This window comes from Falco naumanni, chromosome 8, assembly GCF_017639655.2.
Source record: "Falco naumanni isolate bFalNau1 chromosome 8, bFalNau1.pat, whole genome shotgun sequence".
Taxonomy (NCBI): domain Eukaryota; kingdom Metazoa; phylum Chordata; class Aves; order Falconiformes; family Falconidae; genus Falco; species Falco naumanni.
The window spans coordinates 47,644,052-47,657,014 of NC_054061.1; positions in this window are offsets into that span (position 1 = coordinate 47,644,052).

Genomic DNA, 12,963 nt, shown 5'->3' on the forward strand with positions numbered 1-12,963 from the left:
GCTGATCCTGTGCTGATGGGCTCCTGGTGAGGAGCTTGTATGTGGGCCATGCCCTCTGTTTCCCATGGGTAGCATGGGATTTTCTCACCACCAAACCAGACAGAGTGGAGCCCAGCGCAATGCAGTCTTGCTTGTAGAGTTTTTCTCAAAAATCCAAATCTAGGAATACCTTGGAAGGGAGGAGAGGTTCACTTGCACTTGCACAAAATAAGCAAGAGGGCTGAATATGCCAATTCTTTCTGAGTTTTGCAGAACTTGCTTTGATTAGCTGAGCTCTGATTGTATAGGGAAGATTTGTGTGGTCTTCTTGTTTTACAGGGTTTTGAATATTGCCTGGTGCAGAGATAAACACTAGCTGTTTAATGTGCTGTTGGCTGCAGTCATAATCTGAGGAATTAACTGTAGTGTAGACGTCATGACTAATGCTGGAGCTGCATAATGGAAGTAAAGGAGTTTTCAGATTAAATCCACCTGAAAGGAAAGGGTATTGGTATTCACATGCTTAAATGACAGGAGGTGTTAAGTTAGAGAGTTTGGCCCAGCTGTGGGAAAAATGTTAATATTGACAGAAATGTGTAAGAAACACTGGAATGGCCTCACTGGTCACCTTGTGTTATACAAAGACCTGGGAGAAAGCTAAAAGTGTCGTAACCACTTACCTGGGCAGCTAGTGGAGCTGCAAATACTATCTTGGGTTTTCTTCATGTATGTCATTAAGCAGCAGCCATCAACATTTTACAAAACCTGTATTTGCTCTTTTCTTAGAGCTTATATTGATAGAACTTGAGGTAGGAAGGGATATGGTGGCAACTATGTTTTTTTGTTAATGTGCTCAAAATTGCAGAAGTATATTTAGTATAAAAAGTAATATAATTTTCTACTTTACCATCCCTTGTGATTTTTATTATAATTTTGGTAGTTTCATGGAGAAAGGCCTTTTGTGGGTTTTTTTTTTCCCCTCTTTTTGTTTTTAACAGAAGAATCTAGACTAATGTTAATGTTAATAAAGGTTTAATTACTCCTGGGGAGGCTGTCTCACAGAACTCCATTAGAACAGTGAATGGCACCCACAAGAATGTTGCAAATTTCAGTAAGCTCAGAGAAATGGCTTATTTACAGCAATTTATTTTATGTTTGTATTATATATTTTAAGGAGTCTACTTACAAAAGCAAATATGTTATTTGCTTTTTAAACTAGGGAATGTAAACCACCTTCATTCATTAGCTTTGGTGTAAGCTATGTCTTTCTTCCACTAAACTGAAATGCCTCTTTATAAAAGGATTTTTATATGGTATATTGCAGTTTTTAAAAGTGATAGAAATATACTTTTATGTGTTTTATATACCCATGTCCTCCTTTGTCAAGTTTTGTGGTATTACAAATTCATCTTTAATTTTTTTCCCATTCTTTGCTATCTTTGACAAACCTCAGAAAAGGGAGGGAGAGACTACAATGGACAACAGTAAAACAGTCAGCCACTCTGTCAGTGGCACAGGTGTAACAAAATAGAAAGTTTTCTAACTTTTATGAATTAAAATGTCAGCAGAGCTGCTGAAGCTGTTTCAGGCAAGTTATCTTAATACCATTTTTCTTTCCACTGATCCATGACAGCATGAAAAAAGGGAAGACTGGTGATATTTCCTCAGAATTACTTCTGAAGGTAAAGGGAAGGTTATATTTCTTTTATAAATAAAAATGACCGTAGCCAGCATTTGGCTGAAGGTGTGTTGGTAATGTGGACAAAAAAAGTTATGTATTTTATGAATAAGGAAACCATAAATATATAATCAGCAGTGTGTAATATATTGTCTTGACCTATGAATAATTCATTGAAGTATGGTAAAGCTACTTATTTATACTCCTGGAGCAACAATCCAGATGTTGTCTCCTATGAAACAGTAAAATGTATTTCCCCATTGACTGCTGCTTTTAACGATCTCCATTAATGAAAGAGGGATGTTATGTTAGTGCAGAATGCTGCTGGTCCATAACATTAGAGATGCAAAAAGGGAATAGGTGAGGAGATTGCTTCAAATAATCAGAAGTGGGTAACATCTTTTATACCTTGAGCATCAAAATGATGTAAGTGCTATACAAGAGCAGCACACAGAGTGATGAATATTCAGCCAGAACTATTCTCCATTGAGTTACTCACTCATTGTGCCAGTCAGTGTAGCCACACATGGAACATCTTTTTCTGAAGTTGCATTACTATTTATGATTGCACTTGTGGCCCAGGGGTTGATTTGTCAGGTTCACTGAGGACAATCAGTGTGAGTCAAGATTGCAAACTCAGATTTCTTTTGTAGTAGTCATGTGCTCAATACAATGCTCTCTCTTCCTTTGTTAAATTCACCTGAACAAGGACTATTACAGTAATGTTAACAAAATTAATATGTTTAATCCTCAGTATTTTCCAGGCAAAGGAAAATTCAGGATAACTTCTTTAACTGTTCAACAAATACAGATGAGATCTTCAATTATCTTTGTATTTGCTTAATATTTTAGACAATATTTTCAGATTGGATCACCAATAATAAAATTATTCATAAATATTTTAAACTTGCTTTGTCACCTATCTTGAAGTCAACATTGAGAATTATTGTTCCAATTTGAGGTTAGAAATTAGGTCTATTTAGTTCTTGAAATAAGTGCTACTGGTATTCTTTAGGGGTTGAAATACACTATAAAAATCCAGATTGCAGTAAATTTTATTTTCAGCTGAGTCTCAAACAAGACCTTGCTATGAGCTGAGAAATAAATGCTGATGAGTATATTTTGGTATGGAGGCATAAATGCAGAGACAGCAACTTCTGACTTAGTTAAGCTTTCGCTCTGATTAGCAAAAGCATTGCTTTCATTCCTTTATAATTATTTCTAAACTAATTATTTTCAAACAGTCATTCCTCACTAAGAATTAATTACATATGAAGTCTGAGTTTTAAAAATTAAACAATGTTTGGAACTCCACTGACATGAGGGCTTCTGGCTTGCACCTAATGCTCAGATCTTGCTAAATCTCCAGCTCTCAGAGCAGAGTGGACCTACAGTGCTTAATCACTAAAATTTCATCCTTAGACCAAAAAGAAGTATCAGTGGGCTTTTCTGGATGGGATTCTTCTTTGTATATTGATTTATCTCTATGTTATTTACTATATAATAAGTAAGAAATCAAGCTGCTAGCATCTGATGTCAGAAATATTTCCTTCACCAAAATGCATAGCAAACTTCTTGCTCTTTATCTGTTGCTGCTAGATGTCTAAAGTGGATACTTTATTTAGCACGTAGCAAGCCATCATAAAATTAAACTACCATGGTGTCCAGAGAGATCATTATGATAGTTCTGTATTAGGATATTAGGTTTTTGGTTTTTTTTGTTGTAACCAGTAGCAAGACTCTGCTTTGGGTCTTTATCTACTTTCCTTTGTATAATTAACTGTCTGGTGAATTATGAATTCTCAGTATTTCAAGAGCAAAGAATTCTGCATTTTGTCTCATTTTTGCACAAAGTTAATATGAATTGGGAATAATGTCACACATTTTTTGTGAGATCAGATCACATACGCACATGTATGAAATGTAGTAAGCTTTAGTATTTATACCTTGCTCAGGCTCTGAGAATGCCATTAAAAGGGTAAGGTTTAGATTAGTTGTCTATTTTACATTGCCTTACTGAGCTTCTTTGCTTTTAACAGCCTTTAGTTTTAGATGGGAAACAGCCCTGCACCATATCCTTAGCAGGCCAAAATGTCAAAACCTAAATAGCTAAAAGAGCATTCTTTGCTGATTGCCCATATCCCTGTGCTCATTCTACAGAAGTACCCCAAATCTGATTTCTTGTACATCTCTTTATGTAGCATACTTGTAAAAGGAGGTCCTCAGAGTCTTTCCACTGTGATTATGCTGTTATGTTCGCTAGAAAGGTATACAGAAACTTGTTTCACAGTTTTGAAGATAAATTTTAAAGTCAAATAGTTGCTTTCTAGAAGCCTAACGTATAGAGCCAGTGCGACTTTTGAATACTGAGTAGACAGTGTCTGTTTCAGAGGGAAATAACAGAGTGTAACTAGAAAGGGTCTCTGTTCTTAGATGCACCAGACAATTTTTTCTGTTGTTTGAAAGCAACAGAAAACAATTACTTAAGGGAAAGAAAGAAAATAAGAAGCATTTATGTATCCAGCTAACCAAATGTTGCAGAAGGCATTCTTTTTGATCACTGTAGTACTAAACCTCATCTGCAGCACCCTTGATTTAATGCTCAGAAGTTCACTGTGGACTTCCCTAATGAGATGAAGAAGAAAATGATACTGGGGGAAAAAGTCAGTACCATAATTTCTAAATAACTCAATAGAAAATTGATTTGAAAATATTTGTTTTGAAAATTGTATAAAATACTTAAAGTATTGCAAACTTTAAATGTGCAAGTTTGGTCCTTCATAGTACATTCAGTAATTTAACATCTAAAAAAAATTTTTGATTGATCTTGATTGCTTTCCTGCAAATGCATTCATTTGTGCTTGACTATTCACAAGTCTGGAATATCTTTCAGGATGATTCTTCTTAACATCTTATTAATTCTGACTCCAAATATTGGCTGTAACTGTGCCTGTAAAAACAATTTTATTGCTTACAGTTACTATGCGTCAACAACTGAGGAATAACACAGGTAGGATATAATTTGTATATTCCAAATCTATAGACTTTAATTTCACATGCAAGAGGTAATCAGCAATGCATATCAGATTTCTTTTTGGTTTCATCTGCTTGGACTCTGATCTTGCACAGGCATCAATAGGTACTTAGCGTAAACATTGCAGACAGTCATTGAATTCAGTTTAAAAGATGTAGGTACTAAAGTTCAAGTAAAAAGGCTGAAGGTGACATTCCTAAGAAATCAAAACTGTGTTCCTGTTTACACCAGGCTTTATAGTACATGAATTTAAAATCCTACATGCTTAAACAAATGACCACCTATGCAGATGAGGCTGAGCTGCTGTTGGTACTCCATTGAACTCTGAACTTCCAGGTGAGTGGATGATCTAGCTGCCCAAATGTATTTCAGCTGTAGGCCTAATGTACAGTCAAGCCTAGGTATTCAACTAGTTATACTTAAGCTTAATTTTGAGTGTGTGCACTGTCTTGTGGAAGATAAATGTGTGAAATACAGCTGGTTTGACTGCTTGCCCATCTGAGCAATATATTTGACTTTCCTTTGACTCACGTTTTGGGACCTTATTCTGGGGCTTTTAGTATTTAAAACCCAGTTAACTTTGTGTGTCTGCAAAGCTCAATTATGTATGATGTTTGGAAGAATGAACAGGAGATTAACTCAATGACAATTCATCATATTATGTCTCACTCTGGCAAGCTTAACTGTAAGAATCCTTTTTTCTGATTTGCAAAGAAGGGGGTTGGCTAACCAAAAGCATGCTCCTAATCTCAGCCTAGAAAAGCATGAATGTGAGAAAGTGTCTCCCCTCTCTCCTTCTAGGCTATAGCACATAAATAGAATTGCTTTCTTTTTGGCATATCAAGTTCTCTGGCTGCTTCAGAGATTGAACCTAGCCAGGAAGGAGCAGTAAGACAACCAGTTTTAAGTTCCCACACAATGCAGCTGCAACAGTTATTCTGTGTCTTTGCACTTGTGAGTTGGTTTTGAACATACTGTTGTAGTAGTACAGAATGCAGATGAGGCCTCATGCTGACTACCTCTCATGCAATAAAAAACAGGCTCATACAGTAGTTAATGTTGATTACAGTCAAGCATCTTTTGGCCACATGATTCAGGGAGGTGGCAGTTGGGGGGTATAGTAAACAAAAGAAAATAATTTAATTAAGACTTTATTCCAGTGATGGATGTGGTATACACAATACCCATAATACCAACTCCAACTGAGGGAGATCCTACAGCTTCTGGTAGAAAATAAAGGTGAACTTGGCTATGCTATAATTTGTGTTGTGCTCTAAAATGTAACAAAAGATGTCATCTGTTTCCTTCAGGCTGAGCTGGATTTACCAGGATATTGTGTCTAAAAAACACACACACAATTCTAGTTTTTGAGGAAACATGATGTTCTTTTACCTGTTGCAATGTAATTGGATAATGCATGTACAAATGACTTGTTTAGCCTGCCAATGAATGTTGCTAATGCCTTACCAAAAAAAAAAAGCATATTTTTTGTATTTTTTTCCTCAGAGGCAAATCCAAACAATGCTAGATTTGGGAAACTGTTTACTGAAAAGCATTTTCTAATAGATCTCTGAAGAAGTGCAATTGTAAAATTATTATTGTTCAGTGCATACAGTACATTGTCTCCATCACTCTGTACACTGCTGCTATTAGTGCTTGTTCTAATAAATCTCAATGTACACTGTTTAAACTGCTGTCATCTGTGTTCTGATTTATTAATGTAAGGAACACTTTAGAGTATGGTTCTTGAATGAACAGTTTGTAACTAGTTAAGTGAATTGACTATTAATCATAAAATTATTAATATATGTTGTAGATTGATTTTGGAGAGGTGGGTGATAGTGGCAGCAATAGCTTTGAAACAGCGGCTTCTCACTAGCATCATCCTATTCCTTTCTAACCTTTTCCAGCTGCAGGATTATTTTTATAAAACTTTTCCCATGTGATTTTCTGTGCAGTTTCTTTAAATCTGGCAGGAGCTACCAACTGCAGTCTCAAAGAAGATAATTTTATTTTTGGCAGTTCCCCGTTTTATCTTCATGCTACAGCTGGTAAGAGCCTTTTGCTTTTTTTTCACTTCAGCTTGCTCTTTATGATTAAAGAGAGCTTGCAGTATGTTTCTTAAGTTTTTTGAGAAGGTGTAGGGAAAATGGTTCCTGATGTTCTCTAATAGAATTGAAAAAAGAGGTGTGGAAATGGAAAAAAAATATTATTATTTGACACCCACCCCTTCCGGCATCTTGGAAAAATAACAGTATGTGGGATTTTTCCATTATTTGTTCTTGTCAGTTGTTCAGCCCTTAATTACATTTTATTTAGAATGAAAGCATAATAGAAAACAAGAATTTGGTTTGGAGGAGAAATTAAGTTTTTTGCTGGTTTTTGGCATTGTAAAAAGAACAAGTGTTCAAACAGTCTGGAATATTGCCTGAGTGGAAGCAACAGCAAAGGAAGGGAAAACATGAATAGCAATGCTTGCTTTCTTGTGTCAGAGTACACATCTGATCTCATCCAAACTGATGCTCTGTACTAGGTTGTGTACTGGGAGCTTATTCCCTGTTAGACAATTCTACGAGTGAAATTCAGCCGTGGTTGCACATTTGTATGCTTGGGATCTGTACTTTACCTCTAAATGCTTTGCAAAACAAATTAACACTTTTTGATTACTGTTGCTTTAGCCAAATTACTGTGCATAAGTGAAGAGTGAAAAAGCTTTATGTCATTACTTAATTGTTTAAAAAACCCAACACAACAAACCTTTGGGAATAGATGCAAGAGGCCTGTAAAGCAGCACTACTAATCTGACATCTAATTTGGCATTACAACTATTACTTAAGCATGGAAGTAAATTTTATATTTGAATTTCATCTAACCAAGAGACAGATGATACTACTTCATAACCACAAACAAGTAGGCGCTGTGCTGTGGTGAAGTGAGACAGTGTGGGAAGCTATTGACAAGATTTCATCCTGACTCAGCTAAAGGAGTTGCCCACAGAAAGCTGTTCCAAGTTTCACTGCCGGTACAAAAATCTGTTCTGATGCGATGATACACAGCATTTTTGCCCAACCAACATATCAAGCCACATGGTTCTCTAAGTCCTTATTAGCTTATTAAATATTTAAGTTGGTCTAAATGTTAAAAACCACAAGTGTGCAATGTTGACTGTTCCTGCACCTGAATATTATCTTTTGAGTAAGTAATCATTGCTAAATCAGATAAAAAGGAATGAAGCTGAAACATCATTCAGCACTAATGAAGTACTGAGGGCTAGCTGAGGAGGTACTCCATTTTATCTGAGTGGTGACTCAAATTTTACTCAAGGCCAGTAAATGAAATGTCTTCTATTTAGACTGTGGGTTTTGTCTCCGAAAGTTTTGTCTAAGATGTAACTTAGTTACTTAGGCAGAGTAACTAAGAGACAGGTTGTTCATCCCATATCTATATCCCAAGTGCTTATTAATAATAGTAAATTTAAAAAAGAATTCAGAATGAGATAATAAAGTATGCATAAATGTATGTTACAGACATGAATCTGGTGTGAAGATGTTTTTTACCTGTGATTAGATTACATTAGGTTACATTTGTAATCACATGGAAAAGTTCCTAAGTGAAATCAAATATGTAGCTGCTTTTCTCACTGATGGCTGTCTGGCTATATTTCCCTCAGCAAAGAAATGAAACTAATTACAAGCTCAAATGTCGCGACTACCCCAGGTTTCTTCAGCAGATTTTTTGACCAGTCAGTTGAGGAAAAAAGTATAATTAAACATTTCCAAAAGGTTACACTTCCTGGACTCCAAGTGGATTACAAGTTCTGGTAAGGACATTGAGTTATTTTTTTAACTGATAAAATATAAGGTGTAGATTGTCTTTTAAGTTCCTCTTTAAGTAGGTTAGGTTTGAGGGCCTGGCATTATGTTTTGCAGTCAAAAAAACTGAGGTGATCTAGCACAACAGCATACCCATTCTTCAATTCTAGTTCAAGAGCTGATTTCACTTAAATGCTCATCAGCCAATCTAGTAATACAATATTACTCAGGCTGCTTTTTATGTTTGGTGACAATATTTTTTTGTCAGCTGTCTGTTAAAATATTTAGTATTTCGAAACTGCTCAAATATCTTCTTATTTTATGCCTACACATGTAGAAATGAGGAAGTATTCTTGTAGGGTGAGAAGGAATAGCCTGAATAAGCATAGAGGAGGTGATTATGAAAGAGGATACTGAATTCTTGCATGACCTGCAAACACCTACTTCATTTTGTCTGTTTATAAATACTCTGTATCCAAAGATCTGAGAGTACTTTATGATACTAGACAGTTTTTAGCAGTATCATGCTCAGGGAAGTGATATATTACCACAGCCACATGTACAGTAGGTTTCACAGACTGAGATTAATCGCCCAGTATTAGAGAACAGCTAGTGGCAATGACAAAAATAAATTCAGTTCAAGCCTGCTGCTCAGATTAAAACAGGAGAAGCAAGGAATGAGATGTGTCTACTACTGAAGGAAGTATTGTATAGAGGTAACTGTACCAGTGCCCATCAGACAGAATCAGCATGTGAGTTGTATCACAGTAGACAAATCCTTTGTTTTGCAATCTTTCTTCAGACATAGTGGCACAGCAGCAGCAGCCACAGTTCCGCATCCTCATACAAGTGGATGCACAAGCCCGCAAAGCTGTCCTCTAACACACATACATCCACTCGCAGACGCTGGAAAAAATGATTTAGTTTTTCAGGTGGCATCATCCAAAGGGAAGGCAGCATTAAATCTACTTTAGGTCACACTGACCTTGTTTGTTTCCAGATTTGTCTTCACAAAGTAATAATGCTAGATGATGAAAGTAGCATCATTGTATGCAGTAATGTTTATGTAACAAACAACCACTTCTTTTGGCTAAGAGATGTGCCTGCTTCTTATAGATAGTAAGTTTAAATGCAAACACACTGTCTCAGCAAATTTCTCAATTTCTTATTAGTAAATGCTTCACAGCTAACACATCCATCTGCCAAAAATACTGCCAGTAATATTAAGGCAATTGCAAAGAGTCAAAAGCTGAGATATTTCATGTGCTTTAGCCAGTGATAGTCATTTAATATCATTATTATTTGAAGATGAACACATGAAGCATATGTTAAGTAGTCTGCACATCCGTGAACAAAGGTCTGAAACCTGAAAGGTAAGTCGGTGGAAGAGCCTATAAAACGATCACCAGAATGTATGCTCCTTAATCTCTTTTGTGTTTCCTTTTCATCATTAACATGGCTCTAGTGAGAAGGCAGTGAAATGGTACAAAGGAGCCAACTGTGCAACACATTCCCTTTTCATCGAATCAACAGATGTTGCTTGTATAAAGGTGAAAGGGGGATGATGTCAACCAAAAGCCATAGAGAAGCCAGTTGAACTCCACGTCCTGTATCTGTTCATTAGTGTATCGCTTACAGTAGTACAGTGCAGCTTTTAATACTTTGATTGCTGGGCAAGTGTCACGCTATAATACAGCACCTCCTGGCAGGAGATCTACCTTTTATGTGTACTGTAGCACAGACTATGAATATGTATTATTGCAGTCTGTTCTGTGACAGAACAGAAGGATGTTCCAACAGAGTTTACTTGAGCTGTAAGCCTGGACTATTATATAGGAAACATAGTAATAGTGAGCATGTGTATGTGTCTTCCAAACAGACCGTTAAAAGTGACCTTGAAAATAATTTAGAATAGCCTTAATGGTATGTTTTAGAGATCTGTATAGAAAAGGACAATGGTGTTTCCAGCACCTTTTAATTTTTTTTTTCAAATCCATTCTAATTGGTGAAGAAACTACTCACACACAGAAGTCTCATATAAATAAAAAATAAAAGTCCATTAAAATACTTACCTCTAGGGGCTTTTATTAAAATTTTCTCATGAGACTAAAGACAGTAGTGGAATATTCAAAAGGGTCTGGTTCCACAAGAAGTAAAACATACTTTGAATGTGGGGAACTTAAAAGATTTTAGGACTAGGCTTCTGATGAGTTGCCTCTTTGAATTTCTGAGTTCTCTAATTTTGGTATGGTCTGTTTATCCTGCTGCACAGAGAGGTTTCCGTAAGGAACCAATCAAGTTTCAGAAACACAGGAAGTGACTACATTATTTTACTGTTTACCAAATTGAAAGCTTAATAAAGTAAGTCTACACAAAATTAAAATATCGCCATAGCTAATTTAATTGTTCCCCTATACTGCATAATTAAAATAGCATTTGTGAACTGATTTAAAATTTTCACTGCACTTAAACAATACAATAAAGAAATCCAACATGGAACTATCTCTGCTGAAGCGAAGTGCTGAAAACCTTCATCTTGCTTTAACTAACTTTTCTTCCCACAATAGTCTGTAAATACCATAATGCTTTGGTAACAGCTGCGACTGCTGTTAGCATTATGCCAAATGACCCCAGTACCCCTGCAAATTGCTAGACCAGGAGTTCAACATGGTAGTGGTACTGTCTTCGTACTCAGGAGCTCTGAAGTGATACTAAATCATGATTTTAAACTGACTGTTTTTGCTTATACGACGGGATAAGTCTCTAGACAAACTCCACCTTGGGGCAGGGGGAGCAGAGTCAAATGTTGCTAGAACCACTTAGGCAGAGAAAAAAAAGAAAAAGCATATATGTGATAGGGACCATATTTGGTCCCATAAATTGTTTTTGTTACCGCCTGAAATTTAAGTGTCTATATTGCACAAATCCTTGCTTTCCAGGGAAGTATCATGCCATCTGCTGGAGCTTTGGAATTCAGCAGGTAATTTTTTCAGTAGCATTTTATTTTGGTGGGTTTTAGTTCTTAAATTCTTGCACTTGTTCTTTTGTAAAGATCTGTAGGTAAATGCAATACAGTTCAAGGGCACTTAATCAAAGTCGTCTACGAACGGACAGCACCTTTTTTGTACACTAAGAAGGTATTAAATTGCCATCAGAATTTGGTACTAATTATGTAGGCTTAATCCTTTCAAGCAAAACACCAACTCAGATTATGCAGTCAGTTAACACTTAAGACTTCTCTTCTCCCCTCCACTGACTGGTTAATCATACTAATTTTATGATATGGTTGACTGTGACAGAAAAAAATTAAAATCAGATCAGTTCATGTAGATTACAAAAACATCAAAATAATCTGCAGATGTTTCTAGATTTGTGGACTGAAATTACTGAGACAATTCCACATTTTACATTCCCTGGAAAAGCCTCTAGCTTGCATGCACCTTGGGTCAGCCTATAAATGCATCTTTGGACACACCATAATTACAGGTATCCAACATTCCTGCAGGGATAACTACTGTAGGATAACTAATAATAAAACAAAAATTATTGTGGAGTTACTTAATAACTACAAAAAGTATTCTACATCCTCAAAGGTTCTACAGAAAGCAGTACTCTCCTCTAGATTTTACTATTAAATACTTTCCAGGTTCATATATAAATACGATGTAAGGAAAAAATACAGTATGTTACCATCAAAATTCTCAGCTATATGTAGCTAATGCTTGCCTGCTCTGTTACTACTCCATGGCTAAGACCAATTATGAAGAAACCAAACTCATCTTCCATATGAATTAAACTATCTTGATATTCACTCCAGTTGAAGATCTAGCAAAGAAACCGCAGAACACAGAGCTGAATAAGCTACCATGAAACTGCTCCCCATGTTGAGGCTTGTGATGTCCTTAGGCAAACTTACGGATACCTTCAGTCTGCTGGGGATGGACAACTCAGAAGCAGAACAGAACATGGTAGTTAGGAGCAGAGAGTGGAGTTAAGCTAGAGTTATAGGGACAGTAAAAGCAATTTTAAAAAATGTAAAAGTAGAGCATTGTATCTTTACATCACTTCATATGTTTTCTTACACAGAATTCCACCTCCCCGCTTATAGATGAACCTACTCTGCAGATGAATTGGCAAATGAAGCTTCTGCCAGCAAGAGCCTCGATTGATTTATTTGTTTATTTACAAGGGTCAGAGGGTATATAATTAGAGAGAGAAGGGTTAACACAAAGTGTGTTCTCATGATCGAGAAAATGGGGAAACTGGAGGAATAATTTTGTCTCTGACACCAAGTTTGTATACGACTCAGGGGGGCTCACTTAAGCACAAAGGTCATCATAGATGGATACTCAGTGATCTGGGGTGGGGTGGTGGTCATGTTTTTTAATTTGTTTTTTAAAAGGTGCCTGAGTCATGATGAGGTTCAAGTGTGACATCGTTCAAGTAATGTATAAAGGTGG